At 43.1% G+C, this 19,526-nt stretch overlaps 1 long non-coding RNA gene across 1 annotated transcript in view; it reads left to right on the forward strand.

The window, feature by feature from the left end:
• The first annotated feature begins 5,550 nt into the window (after positions 1-5,550).
• Positions 5,551-19,526, forward strand: part of LOC109282199 (uncharacterized) — a 90,637-nt gene continuing 76,661 nt past the window's right edge. The window contains exon 1 of the long non-coding RNA XR_009462255.1: positions 5,551-5,612. This is a non-coding gene — a long non-coding RNA (uncharacterized LOC109282199). The remainder of the gene's footprint in view (positions 5,613-19,526) is intronic.

The following is a 19,526-nucleotide window of genomic DNA, read 5'->3' on the forward strand; positions in this document are numbered from 1 at the left end:
TACTTTCCTCAAGCTGCAAGTGCAAGGTCACCGCACCCAGCCTGTGGTTTCCCCAATGCTCTCTTGACTGTGAGAACCCACCCCTACCATGTGAGCCATCCCAGCCCAGGGTAGGTGAGGTCTCAGCTCAGGCTTCAGTCCGATGCCCAGGACCAAAGGCGGAGCTGAGCTGCCACCTACCTCAGACCAATCAAACATAAGGGTTTATTTTTCTTTCCAGCCTTGCTTTTTCAGGGGTGAGGTTGAAACTACTCTTGGATTTTAGGAAATATGGTACTATGTTATTATAGTATTTCAAAACACAAACCATACTAGAAATACTGCAGAAACATATGTAATAGGTAACAGTCTAGCTGTTGCATGGTTTTTAGTTTGTTTGTTTTCTAAACCAATTAACTCACTGTCTATTGGAATACAACTGTTTTGTTTTGTTGTGTTTTTAATTACTTGAGACCTATTCTCTTGAAACAAAAAGTGGCAAGGAGCAAATGGTCAATGAAACTTTCAATATCCAGTTAAAAAGACATTAGTAGAAATGGGAAAACTAATTGCAACTCAGCCCCACATTAAAAGTTTTCTGTTTTCTTGCAAAACATTAGAATGAAGCCTAAAGATGAAGCATTCCCCCAAAATGGTTGAAGCAAGCAGAGCTGCAGTATTTACTTTGTATTTTAAGTTTATTGGGGTACTGATGGGTTTGAGTGAATTCAAATCAGTAAGTCCTAATGAACTTCATTCAAGGAAACTGGCAGAAGAGGTCTTTTAGGAAAGTAGGTTTGTATTGTGGTGCTGGAAAGTCAAGAACAAAGCAGACAAGATCCAGCACTATGCTGACCGAAACAATGCAAAGAAGTTCTTTGATGCCCTAAAGGCTGTCTACAGTCCACAGGTCCTCAGATCCTCCCCTCTGCTGTCTGCCGATGGGACCACGCTGCTAAGTGACAAGGCCCAGATCCTATGGAGATGGGCTGAACACTTCAGCTCTGTCTTCAATCGGAGCTCCTCCGTCAATGTGGATGCCATATGCAAGCTGCCTCAAATCACCATCAACACCACGCTTGAAGCTCCACCTACAATTGCGGAAGTCCAAAAGGCCATACAATAAATTTCTAGTGGCAAAGCTCCTGGAGCCAATGTGATGCCAGTAGAGGTCTACAACTCACGTGGTTATGACCTCATGGAGAAACTAACCAAGATTTTCTGCAGTATGTGGATACAGAAAATAGCCCTTCAAGAATTCAAGGATGCCTCTACTTGTTCAAGAGGAAAGGAACTCACCAACTCTGTGACAACTACAGGGGCATCTCCCTCCTCTCAACTTTCAGCAAGATACTCACAAGAATCATCTTTAACTGGCTGACTGACTGTCTAAATGACCTACTGCGTGAGAGCCAATGGAGCTTCAGAAAAGGATGCAGAACCACCGATATGGTGCTAGCAACTCGGCAGCTTCAAGAAAAGTGCCAGGAACAGAATGTCAACTTTCTCCTCATGTTCATTGACCTAACCAAAGCCTTCAACATTGTGAACCATGAAGGCCTCTGGGAAATCATGAAGAAGTATGGATGCTCTGGAAAATTCATCAATATGGTTTGACAGTTCCACAATGGCACTATGGCATGCATCCTTGAGAATGGTGAATGCTCTGACCCCTTTCTGGTCACAAATGTCATCAAGCAGGGCTGTGTACTCACACCTACCCTCTTCAGCATGGTATTCTCTGCCATGCTGTTGGATGCCTTCCAAAACAATGACCTTGGTATGGGGATCAGATACCATTTGGACAGAGACATCTTCAACCTGCACAGGCTCTGAGCAAGGTCCAAAGTCCAGACAGCCACACTTTGCAACTTCCTCTTTGCTGATTACTGTGTGTAATGTGCAGGCTCACAGGCTGACATGCAATGAACCATGGACCTGTTCTCATCAGCCTGTGACAACTTCAGACTCGCTATTAATCCGAAGAAGACTGAAGTGATGTTTCAGCCTGTACTTGGCACAACACCCCAGGAACCACACATCTCAGTTAAAGGCCAACAACTGTTGATGGCTGACAAGAGTGTCTATCTAAGCTGCATGTTCTCTTGTGCTGTCCACATCCATGATGAAGTCAACGTGAGACTGGTGAAAGCTAGCATAGCCTTTGGCAGACTCTGTAAGTCAGTCAGGGACCACAGAGACAACAGAATGTCAATGAAACTTGTATACAAAGCCATCATTCTCCTGACCTTCCTTTACACCTGCAAAAACTGGATCGTCTACCAGCATCATGTCAAGAAACTAAACCACTTCCATCTGTGCTTCTTGTGAAAGATACTAAGGATTAAGTGGCAGGACACTGAGGTCCTCAGAAGATCAGCTGTCCCCAGTATTCACACACTACTGAAACTGGCACAGTTAAGATGGGCCAGCCACCTTTTGAGAATGCCTGCCACTCTCCTGCTGAAAAAAATCTTCTACAGCAAGCTGTCAAATGGAGTAAGCTTTCACAGCACACCAAAGAAGCAGTACAAGGACACCCTAAAGGTGTCCCTAAAGAATTTTGGCATTGATCCAGAGTTGTGGGGGCAAATTGCTCATGGTTGTCCATCCTGAAGGTCATCAGTCCAGAACAGAGCACTGGCCTTTGAACAACAATGCACAGCAGAAGCAATGAAGAAATACATGGCCAGGAAAATGAAAATCTCTCATACCCAGTCCTTATCACTTTTCTGCCCCTGCTGCAGCATATTGCTCAAGGCAAAGATCAGACTTATAAGTCATTTATGTACCCACGTGACCTAGCCTCCACCCTCCTCCTTTCTCTTTCCTTTCTCTCTTTTCTTCTTTTTCCTTTTTTTCTCCTTTACTTTTTTTATCTCTTCCTGTTTCTTTTCCACTCTTTTTCTCTCTTCTCCACCCTCTCCCCCCCTTGCTGGATGCAGTCATCTTTGCCCATGAAGGGTGAACAGCAGGTTCATAATGGATATCAGGAAAAACGTCTTATTCACTATTACAGTGGTGAGGCAGTGGAATAGACTGATTAGGTAAGTTGTGGAATCTTCATCACTGGAGGTTTTGAAGATGAGGTTGGACAGCCACTAGTCAGGGTATTGCCCTGAGGGGTCAGGCCAACACTAAGGTTCTCAATATTGCACTGTTAGACAGGACGGCATGGTGTACAATTCCACATGCACACACAAAAATCAATTAAGCACACATACACTCGGTGCATACACCCCTACTAAGCATACACACTCACACTAGCAACTCAGATACACACATGTTCAAAATAACCAGTCTAGGTTCATGCACACCTATCACCAGTTTAAGCCCATACACACTACACACAACAAATTTAGACAGAATCAGTTACCAGTTACCAACACCTGCACATCCAATACACATACATGGATTACTATTTCATATACCACACACACACAGTGATATATATATGTGTGTGTGTGTGTGTGTATTCACTAATGTACACACATACCACCCACCTACACATACACACAGGTGAGTTCCTAAGTTGGGTGTTGTGATGTGTAAGTATATATGTATGTATGTTCTTGGTGTACTTGGGATACCTGGGGAAAGGCTAAGGTAAGAAAGTAGAAGTGTAGGGAGTGAAAGTCACTAGGAGTGAAAGTAACTGGGACTGGGATTAGAACCAGTAGACTAGAGGGGCCTGGGCTTAAGAACTGAGGCTGGGGGTAACTGTAGGTTAATTGATCATAATTGATTAAAAGACAATGACCAAAGCTTGCAGAACAGGGGAGGGATGCCAGCATAGATGCTGGGACTGGAGCCAGAACTACATGGGAGCTGAAAAGGTAGGTGGGGAGAGGGAAAATGGGACTTAGGGAAAGTGTGGGTGTTAAAGAGGGGCTGTGGGTCTGGGGAGCCAGAAGATGGCTCTGGGGCAGCTAGAGAAGCTGCAGGGAGCAGCAGTAGGTGCTGGGAGCTGCAGAAAGGCTCCAGCTGCTGGAGAAAACTTCAGGACAGCTATGAGGAGCTGGGAAGCTGCGGGGTGGGGAGAACTACAAAAGGTGTGGGGGAAGCCTGAAAACAGAGAGATGGACAGCAGAAAATCACAGGAAAAGTGGCAAGAGAGACTGAAAGGTGGCAGGGCAGTGGGAAAACAGAAAAAGGCAGCAGAAAGTCTCAGGGAAAAAGCAGTAGATGGCACGGGAGGTTGAAAGGTAGCAGGGACAGGAGGAAAGCAAAGTGAAGCTGAGAGGTGGCAGAAAAGGGGATATGGAATTGGGAGGAAATTGGGAAACTATTGGGGAGTGGTGGGGGTTGGAGCTGAGAGACAGAGAGAGAACAAGGCTGGAATTTAAGATAGGGAAGGGACTGGGATTCAGTAAAACATGACCCAACTCAGGGTTGCAAATAACAGTGGTTTTATTGAACAGGGGAGATGGTGACACAATGTCTTATTGGTTCCCTTGTGCGCACGCATGGACACACACACACACACACACACACACACACACACACACACTGGCAGTAGGGGTTAGAGAGGCTTGATGCAGGGGCTAAAGTCCACTGAAGTCCAGGAGGAGAGAGACAGAGAGAGAGAGAGTCCAAATTGTAGGAGGAAGTGTGCAGGTAAAAGCTACCAATCTCAGGTGGATAATCCTCGATGGCCAGTCGGCGTCTCCTTCAGCTTGGTGTTGTCCAGAGGGGCTCACCTGAGGGCCTCTGGGGTGGATATGTGACGTGAAGCTGGTCTGGTCCAGATGGAAATGGCGTTCCCACTGGGTCTGACTTCACTGCCCCTTTTCTATAGGGGCAGCCCTTGTGACCCTAGTGACAGGAGGCATGCCCAGGCAAGGGTCAGCCCCTGGCATACTGAGCATGTGTGCTCCATGCAGGGACATGCAGTTTCGGGTGTCTGTAATGGTGGGATACAATGGTAGAGTTGCTGGTTCTGCAGGGTCTAACAGGGTCTTCTGTCTTTCAAATGCTGGGTTCTTATCTCTGTTCCTGGGTGAGGTCCGTGGTTCCTAAATTAATTAATGTGAGATGATGGCCCAGTCATTACAGGCCATTCAGTAGAAGCCTGATACCATTGTATTTCAATCATTCCCAATTATTCTCATTCATCCAGGAACCAATGTACATAGGAGGGGTACAATGAATCATACAGTTGCAACATGGGATGCCCAGGCATGACATGACTTTGGTTCACTTACAAATACAGGCCTAAACCATACAATATCCATATGAAACAAACTCATCAGGGGAGATCAACAGCAAATAGGTAGACTACAAACTCATCAGGGGAGATCAACAGCAAATAGGCAGAGCCCTTTTCTCCCCAGCACCACCTGGGGTGACAAGGAACAATGGTAATAAGCTGATGGAGAATAGGTTTAGGTTTGTCGCAGAGCACTGAGGTGCCCTGCTCCTAGAGAGGGGAAACTGCCAGGGAAAAGGCCCTGGCAGGGAATAACGAGCACAGCTGTGGGTTGCCCGGGGCAACCAGGAAGTCAGCTGACAGAAAGGGGCAGGGCCTGGCCCTCATAAGGCCCAGGGGCTGAGGCCAGGCTAGCAGTTCCCTGCCAGCAGCCAGAGAGGCAGGAGCTCCCTAAGGCAGGATGTGAGGAGAAGCCGAACTGCAGGTATAGCTTGACCTGAGTTGAGCAATGTTGTTTTAGCTGAGCGGCTCTATGTTATGTTATAGCCTAAGGGCTTGTGTGTTTTGCTTTGTTGTTGTTACACCGGTGGTTTGGGTGAGGCTATAGGGGTTGGAGGATGCCTCATGGGGAAACCACAGTGGCGTGGGGACCCCGGCACCAGTGAGGGCGCAGCATACTCATAGGGGACCCACAGCAGCGTGGGGGCCCCAGTGCCAGTAAGGGCACAGGTTACAGGGTGCTTAGACCCCAGCCCCAGAGAGGGGTGTTTGAGAAGCCCCAGGGCGGGCGTAGTGAGCCCCAGAGAGGGGGCACTATTGGGAAGCCCTAGTACGGGCACATAGAGCCCCAGAGAAGGGGACAGCTTACCGGAGAGCCCCGGGAGAGGGCTGTTATACTGAGAAGCCCAGTGCGGGCGTGGCGAGCCCCAGAGATGGGGCGTTATTGAGAAGTCCTAGTGTGGGCGTGGCAAGCCCCAGAAAGGGGGCAGCACTTAGAGAAGGAAGGCCCCAGAGAGAGGTCAACCGTACAGAGAAGGCCCCAGAGAGAGGACAGCACCGTGGGAGGCCCCGGAGAAGGGGGCAGCACTGCGGAGAAGGCCCAGACTGGGCACAGAGCCCCAGGAGGGGGAGGTGATATCGAGAAGGCCCAAGAAAAGGGCAGCAGTACAGAAGAGACCCAAGAAATGGGCATGAGTGCAGATAGAGAGACAGACCAATGTCCATTCCAACTGCGAGGCTTGGGGTGTGGTATAAGGGATGGTTGGAGCCACGCATAGCCCATAAGGCTAGGGTGCCCCAAAGCACCCATTTGCAGGACAAGACCCACGAGGAGTCCGGGAAACCACGGGGTCCGAATCAACATAGAGACATGACCAGGAGGGTGTAAGGCAGCCTCCCAACTGATTTAAACAGCAAACATGTGGCGGGCGAGAAACCGAGGGTGCCCTTGAGCCTACTTGGCACGGAAGAGGCGGCCTTAAGGAGATCACAGCCCTCCTGTAGGATCCTGCCATGACAGTTAGAGATCAGAAGGCAATATTTTACAGTTAGGGTGGCCAAAACCTGGAACCAACTTCCCAGGGAAGTGGTCCTCGTCCCTACATTGGGCAAATTCAAGAGGAGGTTAGATGATCTCCTGTCTGGGTTCTTGTGAACCCAGCATTCATTCCTGCCTGTGGCAGGGGGTCAGGCTAGATGATCTGTTCAGGTGCCTCCTGACCCTAGCTACTATGAAACTACTATGAAACAATAAAAATCAATACAAAAATGATGATAATACAATATACAACAGTAAAAATCAATACAAACCTAATAATTATACAATATAAAACAGTGGATATCCAAAACCAAAAACTTGCTACCAAAATAAAAATGTTAAAGCTTATCCTAAGTCTGAGCTTGCTTATGCTTGTCTATAGGGAATAAAGAGGGAGAGAAAGAAAAGTCAGAAAGAGTTGGGGAAGGGAAGGGAATATATATATATATATATATATATATATATATATATATATAAAACTGGGAGTTTTGCTACAAGGGATGATCTAGGAATAGCTATGCTTATATTATACTATGGGTCATTCCTATGCTTCTGGGCTTTCCTGGTTGTCCCTACCTCATTTTTCATGTCAGGGCGTTTTTAAGCTTTCCGCAAAGGCATTGGATGTTAGTTACAGCCAAGGCTGGGGACTTTTGATTGGGATTTGTCAATGCTCATGGTGGGACCAGTGCAGGAGGTTCCTGGCAAGGAGGGCCTTGCCCTTCTGCTCAGGGTCAGATTGATCACCATATTTGGTTTCAGGAAGGAATTTCACCCCATGGTCAAAATGTTACGTGCTGTGGGGGGTCTTTGCCTTCTTCTGTAGCAGGGTCATAGCCCTCATACTGTGATCTCTTAAGCATATATTAACAACCTTACTTTTACTGTCAGTAAAATATATATAATATATATATAATATAGTGGTTTCTTTTTACTGACTGGTCAATTGCATATTTTTGACCAATCAAAGATTATATCAATTTTACCAAAAAAAAAACAACCAAACCCACAATTTGTTTAGTAGTTTTCTTGGTAGAAATATGATATTGTTATTGTTTTTTGACACATTTCTTAATGGAAAATGTGTGCTTTTCCTGTGTATTTGGACCTATTGGCAGTTCAAGCTGAGGTTTCCAAATTCCTGGAAGGTGGAACCCTTCAGCTCCCCCCACTGGGACCCTGGATCAAGGAGAGGCTCCCTAGTCCCAGTGTCCTGGCAGGGAGCCCATGAGTTTGCAGGTGGCAGATGAGGTGGGATTGATTGATCCCCTACTTCAAGCACTTGCAATCCGGTGACCTGAGGTCCCTACTGGCAGTGCTGTGATTGGCAGGAGGCATTCTTGGGATTGAGAATTAGATTCCATTGTGCCATTAAGTGAACCTCTGCCATGCCCCTTAGTACCAAACTTCAATTTAGGACTGATACTAAGAATGATGCTAAGGTCACTTCCTGCACAAGTGGTAAACCACTTCCCCCATTGGTAAACCATTCCACTCCTTTGAACTGACTGCAGATCATGCTCTTAAGAAAAGCACTGGCACTAATACTGTTGGCAATGAAGTCACAAGACAAGATAATGCACACGTTTACAGTATACATGAATAATTAACATGGCACAAAATAATTTGTCCATCCATGAACTCAAACCCAAATCCCTAAAATTAACAGCTTTGAAATTTAGATCTGAAGCAATTTTTGTATCTTAGAATATAGTCTGTCTTTGTAAAGGAGCAATCCCTGATATTCCTAGTGATACAGCTGAGGTTGGGAGATTTTGTTATTGCAGCATTTGCCTGAAGTCATTAATCTTATTTGTTTCAAATTATTTCCCACAGTGCCCCATGACAATAAAACTAACTGAACCAATAGTTACTTCAGTAAAATAATAATGATGATAATTTTATTTATAAAGTACCTCCTTGCTGTGAAGCACAAGACATTGTAGATCATTATAAAAACACGATTAGAGTAAACACATAATAAAAAAATCCATCCTCATTAAAATTCAAACAGCTTACTGGTACCAACATATATATTTGCATTGTGTGTGTATTATTTAAAACAATGTAAATGGCAATGTGTAAACTGATGAACAAGATATGCAAAGTCACAAACAAAGTTACTGTGGCTTGTCATCCTTATAATGGACTCAGTCAATTACAGGATTGCTTCCAATTTCTCTTCTGAAGGGCTTTTCCACCTGTACCACCACTGAATAACTTGAAATTGCATAAATAAATCTGCCAATGTGATCCATAGGCTACAACAGAGCATAAAACCCAGACAGGAGATTCTTCTTTGGCCTGATCCAAAGCCCAATAAAGCTTATGAAAATACTTTTATTGCTTTAGGACCAGGCTTTGCTGAAGAACCTTATTCTAATATGGGATGGCATGTTTGGAGAGGAAAAGGAGAAATTAGTCTTTCCTTTGATCATTTTTCTACTGTGGGTGGCACCACATATTATTTTTCATTCAGGGGCAGGGATCCATTTCAGCAGTTTTATTATTAAAATGAATTTGTTTTCCATAAAGCTCCCATACTTCCACAGTGCAAGAAAATTAAATTACCTACAACTGGTTAGCGCTGTGTGGATTTCAGCAATTTCTATACAGAGTCTAGTACCAAACTTCATATAATTAAACACCCCATGCCATTCACTTTGAGTTCCAAGTTTCTGGTTTGGTGTTTTTGTTTAGTTTAGTTTTGTTTCTATATATAAAACACACACACACACACACACACAGAAAGTTGCTCATGAAACATTATTTAGTCCAAGTTTATTTAAAAATAGGGCCCAGTTCACACCTTCAGTAGGCTCTTAGGCAAATCTAGTTCACATTTTAGTTTTAGAAAGTTTGCCAAAGTTTCATTGTAGGTTCTTTTCAGTTAGCCATGGGACCATAATGTCTGGTATTTTCATATCTTATCTTCCAAAAATAACAGACTATCTAGCTGTTACTGGAAGTACTAGAGAAAACTGATAAGGAACACAGGGATCAGGAATTGTTGCACTCACCTTACTACTACTTGTAGTGTGCATCCACACATCGCCATATGGTGATGCTAGTATGGCATCATGCTTTTGTATTGCTTTTTGGAAGTACTAAAGCATGGCAAAATATGGATGGTTACTGTACTGTGCACATGGTGCATGGTTAGATTTAGCCACTACGTCACTGTAGTGGCTTGCTCCAGTGGTGGAGTGCACCACTACGGCAACATAACTAGTGATCACGTGTAGACCTACATGATCACTACATCATCATAATGCGCCATATAGCAATGTAGCACAACATGTAGACACATCCATTCAGTAGGAAATCTGACACCCAGAGAAACCACTGAGGAACACAGGTATGCTATTCTCTTTTTGTAAGGGCCCTTGCCATTTCTGATATGGATAATTAGTAGTGCAATATCATTAAAAGAACAAATCAATATTTAGAGTGTCATTTAATTTTTCAGGGTAATGGACAAAAAACTAGTTTCCCAACTTATAACGGTGCTTTTCTAGGAAGTCAGAGAATTTAGACTTGATGGGAAGGGAAATGGTTAAGGGGAGAATTTCAAGGGCACCAATCTTCATTAGATGTCTAAATCCAACTGTTTTCTACTCTACATTAAGAGATTATATATCATATATGTTTTATGAAAATCTTTCTGTAAAAGACTATGCTGAATAACGTGAAATATCATGAAGAAGTACGAGTTACTGACACCTGACTTGGCAATGCATAGAAGCACATGCTTGATTTTAAATATGTGCTGAATTGCACTTAAGAGCGCTCAGATATGATTGTGAGTGCTATGTTGGTTTAAGACCCTAAGAAGATACTGGCAATGAAAAAAAAAATGACAATTGTACTATAGGCAGTGCCTATATGTAACAATACCTATAGTTAAAGTTGTTTGGCACTGTGCATTTATACATGTGTTCTGGGAGCAGGAGAGTAGGTCTAAGAGCTTTAATTAGAGTGGGTCTAAGAGCTGCTCTAATTAAAACTCCCAGACCGTCACATGTATCAGCATTTCTGTGCTGAAAAATGGCGGTGCTTTAACTAAAGCTTGTCAAATAAGTTTTAGTTAAGGTGCCCCACCACCATTTTTCAGCATGGTGGCACTGATCCACATAATGTTGGAGTCTGCTGGAGCACAGTAATCACCATGCTCCAGCAGACTCAATAAATTGAGTCTGCCCTGATGAGCTGTAATTGTAGAGAAGATGTAGGGCTTATGGTCAGAAAGAGAGAGGAATTATGAGCATCACTATTTCGCCTAGTAGTTAGGGGACTTGCCTGGAAAAGAAGAGATTGCTATGAAGACTGTTTATGAATTTTACATGAAACAGTCATTAGATGAAATAATCCGTGGTACAGAGACTGGAATCCAGGCCTGCCCACCCTCTAGTAAGTGCCCTAATCACTAGATGAGAAGTACTGCTTATTGTGATCTAATGCAGTATTTCTCAACTTATGGGTCATGACCTAAAAGTGGGTCACAAGATTATATCAAAAGGGTCATGAACAAACTTTAAAAATGGGTTCTCCTTTAAAGGATAAAAATCCAGGAAACTATGGCTTTTCCCTTGCAGGCTGGCAGAGTTCCAGCCTGCGAGGGGCTTATTGGGGCCCTCCCATGTCCCACACACTGTCTCCCATGCCCCACACAGAAGGGGACTGGGGGTGGGGGCAAAAGGTCAGGGATGAGGGGCACTAGGTTGGGACTGGCCACTAATGTTTACAAATGGGTGCTGGTACAAAAAAAGTTGAGAACCACTCATCTAATGTATCTTGAACTATTATGGCAGTTTCAACTGAGGAAGAACAGAGATTCAGTGGGAGAGCTGATTATTGCCTCCATCTCAGAACAGCCAGACCAACAGTGCTTGTAAAAGTGACGGTCATCACTATGTACACACACAAAAAATCTAATTTGTATGGATTAATGGCACCACACATTACATGTTCGCCAGTTTTGATGGTTTTAAATGACTTTGTATTGCTGCAAACTAAATCACATTGGGGAGGCACACATTGGGTGTGCTGGTGGCTGGAGAAGGCAGTGGGGATGGTACATGGGGTGCTGGAAGCCTTCCAAGCTTGAGTTTTCCCAAGCCCACCCGGGCTTCCAGCACCCTGTCTACTGTCCCTGCCACCTTCTCCAGCCACCAGCACATGCAAGCCTCCTGCTGCCTCCCTGTGCTTCCCCAGGGGCAAGCCAGTCCAATCCTGAGTGGTCCCTGGCAGAAGGAAGGCAGCGGGGATAGTACACAAAGTGCTGGAAGCCCCAGTGGGCTCAGGGACGAGTTGGATCTAGCCAGGTGCTGCCTCTAAGATGGGGTGGCACCCAGCACACTAGCAGCCCAGTTGGGCAGCCCTAGGGGGGAACTGCTGCTGCAGAGGGAAGGACCAGGGCCTCCCACAGCTCGGGGCCCCCCAGCTGTGGGAGAGGCAGGCAGGCTCTGCCAGAAAAAAAAAAAAAAGGACCATGCTCCTCACCACTGAGGTGCCTGCTGAAGGCAGTGAAGGGCCCAATCCTTCTTTTTGGCAGAGCCTGCCTACAGCTGGGGAAGGGGGAGAGGGGTGAGCTTCTGGTGGGCTGAGTGGCCCCTGAATTGTGGGGGGCCCTTCCCTCCATGGTGGCAGCACCCCCCAAAGCTGCCCAGGCAGGCTTCTAGCAGGGTAGGTGCTGCCCCAGCTTGGGAGGTAGTACCTGGTCCAATCCACCTCTTCCCCAAGCCTAGCTGTTGGAAGCCTGCCGGGCACTGCTCTCCAGGTGGGATTAGGGAGCAATTGGATTGGTTTGTGTTCTGCCTCCAAACTGGGGCAGCATCTGGCCCACTAAAAGCCTACCTGGCTGGCTCCGGGGGGCACCAGTACTGCAGAGGGAAGGACTGGACCCCCCCATGGCTCAGGGGCTGCTCAGCCCCCCAGCAGCTTGCCCCCCAGCTGAAGGCAGGCTTTGGGTCCAACACACGCACATGCACACACACACAAAATTCTGTTAGTTTGTGTTAGGTATACTCTGAGAAAGTGTTTCCTCAAAGGACTATCATAGAGGACTGCTTAATTTCTGAATTACAGTCAGGTTTAAGCAAGAGTTGCATGCTGAGCCTGAAGTTTAGGCATCGATGGAATTTTAAGGTAGCAAACTAAAATGCCACTGGAGTTCAGATACCTCTAGGGTGAAGAGGCAGCTGAGTAGAAGTTTCAGGGTCCCGGTTTTGGACTTGGTCAACTAAAATCCATCTAAGTCTCACTTTAGCCATGAAGTGCTTATTTAGTTTCTCTGTCTCAATTCACCATTTGTAAAATTAAATAGTACCTCCTTATTTCACAGCAATGTCATCAGAATAAGTACACTTAAGAATGTGAAGTGCTCAGATACTGCACTAATGGAAACCATGTAAGCACCATAAGTAGATAAATTAAGTCTCATACCATATTCTCTCCCCTCAGTTGAAATACTGTGAGTTCTGCGTTGGCAAGATGACTTCTGCACAAAATGTTTTATCCCCACAAGTGCCTCCATTAGGCATGGGCTGGCATTAACTCTTCTGTCCGGGTTCAAGAAAACATTCCTATTCTGTCAGCAGAATGTAAAGCACATACTTAAGTGTTATAATGAATAGGGATGGAGTTCAGCAAGCATTTAAGGACTTTTGTAAAGCAGGCCTAAGTGATTAGATTGTGTGTGGTGATGTATTAATTAAGTTTGCTTGAAAAGAACTTGTCTATGTGGAGCAGGATTAAACAACTGGATCTGTGCATGAAATGTTAAAATCCTTACATGTTTAGGAAGGTCCCAATTCTCATTGAGAACAATAGAAAATTGCCATTTACTTCAACTGATGCAGCATTACATCCTAAAAACCAAACCCTGCAATGATTAAACAGAGATTTAGCATTACATGTATATGCAATCCCATTGATTTCAGTAAAACTGACAGTAACTGGGGTGGCACAGGTGCTTAGTTGACTATCCAGAGGATGCAAGTTCAAGACCATCCCAGGAAGGCTCATGGTATAGCCTGTCAGATTCTAATGAGCCTGTGAATTCTGCTAATTTCCTTGTAATGAAGATGGGAGGTGAGACTAATAATGTAAGTAACTTTTTAAGAGTTCTCAGGATTAGAGCTTTGGTCTTTCACTGGGCACATCTACACATGCAATTAATTCAAAGCAATAAATAAATTCTGGTCCTTATCCTGGCATTTGAATGTGTGCCCAGGACCTTAGCACACTGAGCTGGGTTGGTGCAGCTCTGGCTGGCAGGCCCGCGAGGCACAGCCCATCAGCCTGAGGCTGCTCTGGCCTGGTTCAACATGCTGCAGAGGGGCTGGCTGGGGCTTGAGGGTGCTCCAGTGCATGGCTAGCTGGCAGGTCCATCAGTGTTTAAACATGCACTGCTATGCATGAAAAAGCTCCACAACAGGGTAGTTCTTCTATTTTCAAGGACTTCCCTGATGCAGAGTTTATTAGTTTCCTGCAGCCTAATAGGTCAGCCTATCTAGATGCCAAGACATTTACTGCACAGATAATTAGGCAACTTGCAGTAAACATCTTGTGTAGACATGCCCACTGAGACATGCCCACTGTGTCTAAAATAGTCACACTTCTCTGTTGAAATCTAAACAAACAACATTATTTGTAACACTTTAAAAAGAAATGAATCCCAGCTTGTATATGTAACTAAGTCTAAAACTGCTTATACTGCTTAGTGTGCACACCTACAAATTTTAATCTCAGTTTTATAGGAAGATGCCTGATTTATCCCCCTCTTCCATCTTGTTCCTGTCCTGTACTCCCCCCACCACTCTTCCCCACAACAAAAAGAAAAAACCTGCTAGTTTTCTTGGTAGGTGTGTCATTACTGCCCCTTGACATGGACACCTTTTGTGTAACTGCAGTGTGTATTCCTATTTTCTTCCCATATTAATAATAGTAGCACAGGATTAAATGTTATATTTTATATCAGCTTCTTACCAATGCATACACTGACAAGAACAGAACATTACAAACTGCTAGTGCCAAGGAGTTAATAAAATGTGAGTTCCATTACTAAATGATTTGATGCTTTTGATACTTAGAGGGGTTTCTGGTTCAAACCAAATGCTTACTAATTATTACTTTAAAGCTTCATTAGCTTCAGTAATTCACTGTTTTATTTTGGAGGAATTTATTCAGGTACTATCTTCCTTTTAGCTCTGCCTTGTTAGTTCTATAGTTCAACTACACTTTGGTACAGGCTTTTTTTTTTTCTTCTCTAAACTAACAAATGACACAAGGTTGTGAAACAAGATACCTAATAGGTATATATATATATATTTTTTATATTGTCATAGTCCAAAGCTAGTGTTTCAAGCTAAAGGTAGTGACAAGGAGAAAAAGAGAAAGAGAGAGATTTAAGGAGTGTCACTTAACCAAATTCTCAATTTTTCTAATTAATTTATCTTGTAAACTGGTATGCATTTAAGCTCAAAAATTCCTCTTCAGTAAAAGACAAGAAGCTAAAAAAGAAACCCACTATTTTGGAAGGAACTTGATTTCTAGATTTACTGTCAACCTATTTCAAATGAGAAGGGGGTCTATTTCCAAATCCCTGATTCAGGGAGTTCCTTTAGCCTATGCCTATTTCCGAGCACCTGATTACGCAAATGTTGTTAATGATATTATTTACATGCTTAAAGTAAAACATGTTCCTAAATATTTTGTTGAATCAAGACCCCAGATGTTACGTTGTGCCCATTTCCCCTTGACATTATTCCAAGGCATTGACAACATTTTGTTCTTGGGGAAAAAGTAGCCATTTGCATTATGGTACTTCTTTCGTTACTAAATTTGGAATTTGTTCCAGAGTATATTTGGATTCTTATAACAAGATGGTGTATTTTTTTAAATATAATAAAGTGTTTTCAATTAATTCTAAGGAGAAAAATGTATCTCCTTTACTCAAGAGCTAGAAAAAATGTGTTAGAAGTCAGCCTTCCCAGCATTGTGTTAGGTCCTTCGATTCTAATTGGGCTTAAGACCTTGTTGGCACATTTCAAGTAGATTATTATGATTTTTTTTAGAAAAATTAAAGTTCTGAAGGAAATAGAGCATGCAAATTATCAAATAATCCTGTAGGGATGGCAGAAAACTTTTTTATGCATAGAAACACATTCTAAATGAGTATGCCTTCATAGATTGTTCAATTTAAATAACTTCAGAAAATATGGTTTGGGATATTTTTTCCTGGAGTGTCTTGCATGAGAACTGGAGCATTTTTTCCTATTCTTTTTGGTCAGTCCATTGCTGATTAGAATCTGGTTGCCTGACCCGTTGTTTATTTTTTAAATGTGTCAAATGCTAAGCTATAAATTAAGTTCCACAAAAAAAGTCTCAGTTCATTTTAGAGTACAGTTTGGAACGCATACACATTTTTTACAAGATACTCAAATTCTCTCATGCTCCAATTATTTTTAATAATTTATTTTTATCATCACTAGGCTTCTTTGATTTTTATTTTCATCTTAATTATCTTCACCTCATACTACAGTTTCCACAGCTGTTGTGTATATGTCAACTGCAGTAGCATCTTGATATTTCACAGGCTTAGGTTCCCTACACACCTGGTAAGATGCATGTTTGTGAATGAACTGGGTGCATACAGTGTCACAGCAAACATTAATGTAGAAAGAGATAGCAGAATGCTACCACTGCTTGTATTGTTTTTATTTCAAAGGGAAATTTTCCCCTTCCACCTTTCCCCTTTACCATGTATCCAAAGTGTGTATGCACCCTGGAGCCTGACCCCTATGCAGTGCCTAAAACCCCTGGGATCTTCTCCTCTGCCACTTGTCCCTGCTTCTGCCTGCTACCAACTCCCCCTATGGGATCTGCCTACTCTGACACCTCCTTCCCCTTCATGCCTGCCAGCCCATTGCAAGGGAAATAAGAAGTCAGAATTGCAAGGGAAATAAGATCAAAGATAAAACAAAAATATTTTTTTCCCCCTTAGATTGAACACACTTTCCAAGTGTGGAAAGCCTTTAGTTGCAGAAAACCATTTCTGGTTTTATTGACACTACCCATATCTGTAACTTATGCTCTTTGGAGCTAAATGCTTCTTGTTAAAAGTAACACCATTTTTGGAACTGACATCAAATGTTAATTTTTTTTTTTTTTGTCAGACCTGGGCTACATTTTAATTGGTGACCTAAAGTAAAAGCCATTCCTATTTAAGACATAAAATTTGCTCAGACCGTGACTATGTAACACAAATTTAGTTCTAAAGATTTTATCACCACAGTCTTTTAGCAGGCCTACTATCTCCTACAGTGCTTCATGATATGGGAAAAGATAGCATCTTCTATTTTCCAATTCTCCTGGGATTTCTTTCACAATAATGACCTGGGAATTATTTCACAATAATAATTACTCAAGTGGAAGTTCAAGACAGCCTGACTGCTGATACACCTTTTCTACTATGCTTCTACATACCTTGAATAAAACCTTTGAAAGCACTTAAGTCTCTTAAGAGCCCAAGTCCCATGGGGTACCTGTAGACATGCAAAATGTCTACTCGGATGTGCTGTAATTATAGCACATCAGAGCAGACTGCTGGAGTGTATTAATTAACACACTTCATCAGCCTTGGTGTCTCATGTATTCAGTGTTCCTGTGCTTAAAAGTGGTGGTGGGGGCACTTTAAATGAAGATATTTGAATGAGCTTTAGTTAAAGTGTTCCCACTGCCATTTTGAAGCACTGGGTGCTGAATACATCAGACACTTTGGGTACTTTAATTAGAGTGGTGCCCAAGAACCACCCTAATTAAAGCACCCACCTCCTCTACCCCTGGAGCATGTGTAAAGAAAGCCATTAAGTTAGTGAAATTTTAGGATCCTACACCACAGATCCTGAAGGAATTTTGGTGAATGGGGGTTAAGTTCCTGGATACTTTTGAGTATCTTGGTCATATGGCTTTTAGGTGCTTACAAAAATATTTTCTAGTATCTACTACATTTGACCTTGTGCTCATCTATAGTTGCTTCAAAAGTTATCTCTCTTTCACCCTTCAAAGGCCATTAGCCCCAAAGTGATAACTTTATTGGATTATTTGCATGAAAAGTGCTAAATTCACTTCCCACATTAGTCTTAGTTCATTAGCTGTCAAAACCTCTCTGGGTGAAATTTTCAAACAAATTCTGTACGCTAATCCTGTCCTTTCTGTGCGGGCCGGGAGCGATCCGGGCCCTTTTTCGCACCACGCAGGCTGTGGCCAGCAGCCCGAGCACGCTGGGTCGGAGAAAACAGGCGACACGCTAGAATTAGGCACGGACACGTAATGGTTGATTCAAGATTGTTTACTTACACCGAAGATGGTTGCGGTGTAGGCTGGACAGTTTCCCAGGCACAGCTCCGCTTAAATCCTCGTTTGAGGACTCAGACAATATTCGGATCTCTCCCACGGAGTTGTCGAGGCTCCGTGGATCCTTTTGTGCACAGGAAAGAGGGATACATCGAGGATTGCTCTCGGTGACAGGGAGAAGCTAGAGGCTGATCAGACCCCTGTTGCCTGCTTGAAATGCGCTGGGTCCAATAGGCTCCACAGTGCTTAGAGATCTTCACACAGTGTGAAGTCTTCTCCTCCTGGTGTTCGTGAAGTCCTCCAACTTGGGTGGAAACCACTCAAGCTTTTTATACGGCTAGCAAGCCAATCACTAGCCGCCACGTGTGAATAATTTCACGCAAGCCAATAATGGGGCTCGAATTATAATACAAATGGCGGGAACTCCTTGCAAAGTGCATTTCTGTGCTGCAAAGAAGAAATGCACACTGCAAAGAAAGCTACAAATTGGCGGGAAAATAATTCAGTGATGCCAAAGCACACACAAAACAAAAATCACACCCTTGGGTTGTGACACTTTCAAGTTCCAAAAACACTGTCACATTAAAACAAATCACAAACACACAAGGCCTCTAATAGTTTCCCCATTCTAGGGTCTAAGTAACCCTCTTCTGGATTCAAACTTTTAACAGTCTTCATCATGCCTGGAGAGGCACTCAAAAGGAAACCATTAAACATTCAACACAATTTTAACCACTCATATCAGGTTCTTAAGACAGTTTGCCCTTATCTTACCTCACAGGGAAAAAGCCCAGGTGCATGCTTGTTTTATCAAACCCAAGTCCCTCTATCAGTGTACTGTGCAATTCTTATTACATAATTTTTAGACACACTGGAAACTATTATTCTGAATAATCAAAACCCAAGTAGCGAATCAGAAAAATATATTTGTTCAACCTCTGTATGTTTCATTTGCCCCTGCCCCCAAAGGAAGTCCACTGGATTTGCACCTTATTTATTTTTTAAAGGTATCTATCACTTTTGAAAGATAAGTGGCTGTTAATGCTAGTTTTCTGGACAAATACACTTTACATGAATAGTCTCTCAGTTTTGCTGACAAATACTTTGCATGTATAACTACAATTTTTCCTTGATTGATTCTCTGCTGTTTTATTCTGGCTTTTGACAAATATTCTAGAAAATGGCGTTACTGGCATGAAGATATATGGACATCATATGTTTTAAGGAAATATTGCATACTACTGGTATTAGTTGTACATGCTACTTTGTGCATGTAGTCCCATGACATAAATAGCATTTCATGTGGCTTCAGGGATTCAGAGTGTGTTCTTTCTTTTTTTTTTTTTTTTGCTTTTTTTTCTTTTCTTTTTTGCAGAACTGGTATCTATGTTTTGCATTTCTAATAATGATTACAGCATATTACTAATTTGGAGACTTGCACTCAACCAGACAGAGAATAGAAATATTCCATGTAACTTTTATATCTGGTACAAAAATTGAAGT

The sequence above is a fragment of the Alligator mississippiensis genome, chromosome 5 (genome assembly GCF_030867095.1).
Source record: "Alligator mississippiensis isolate rAllMis1 chromosome 5, rAllMis1, whole genome shotgun sequence".
Lineage (NCBI taxonomy): Eukaryota > Metazoa > Chordata > Crocodylia > Alligatoridae > Alligator > Alligator mississippiensis.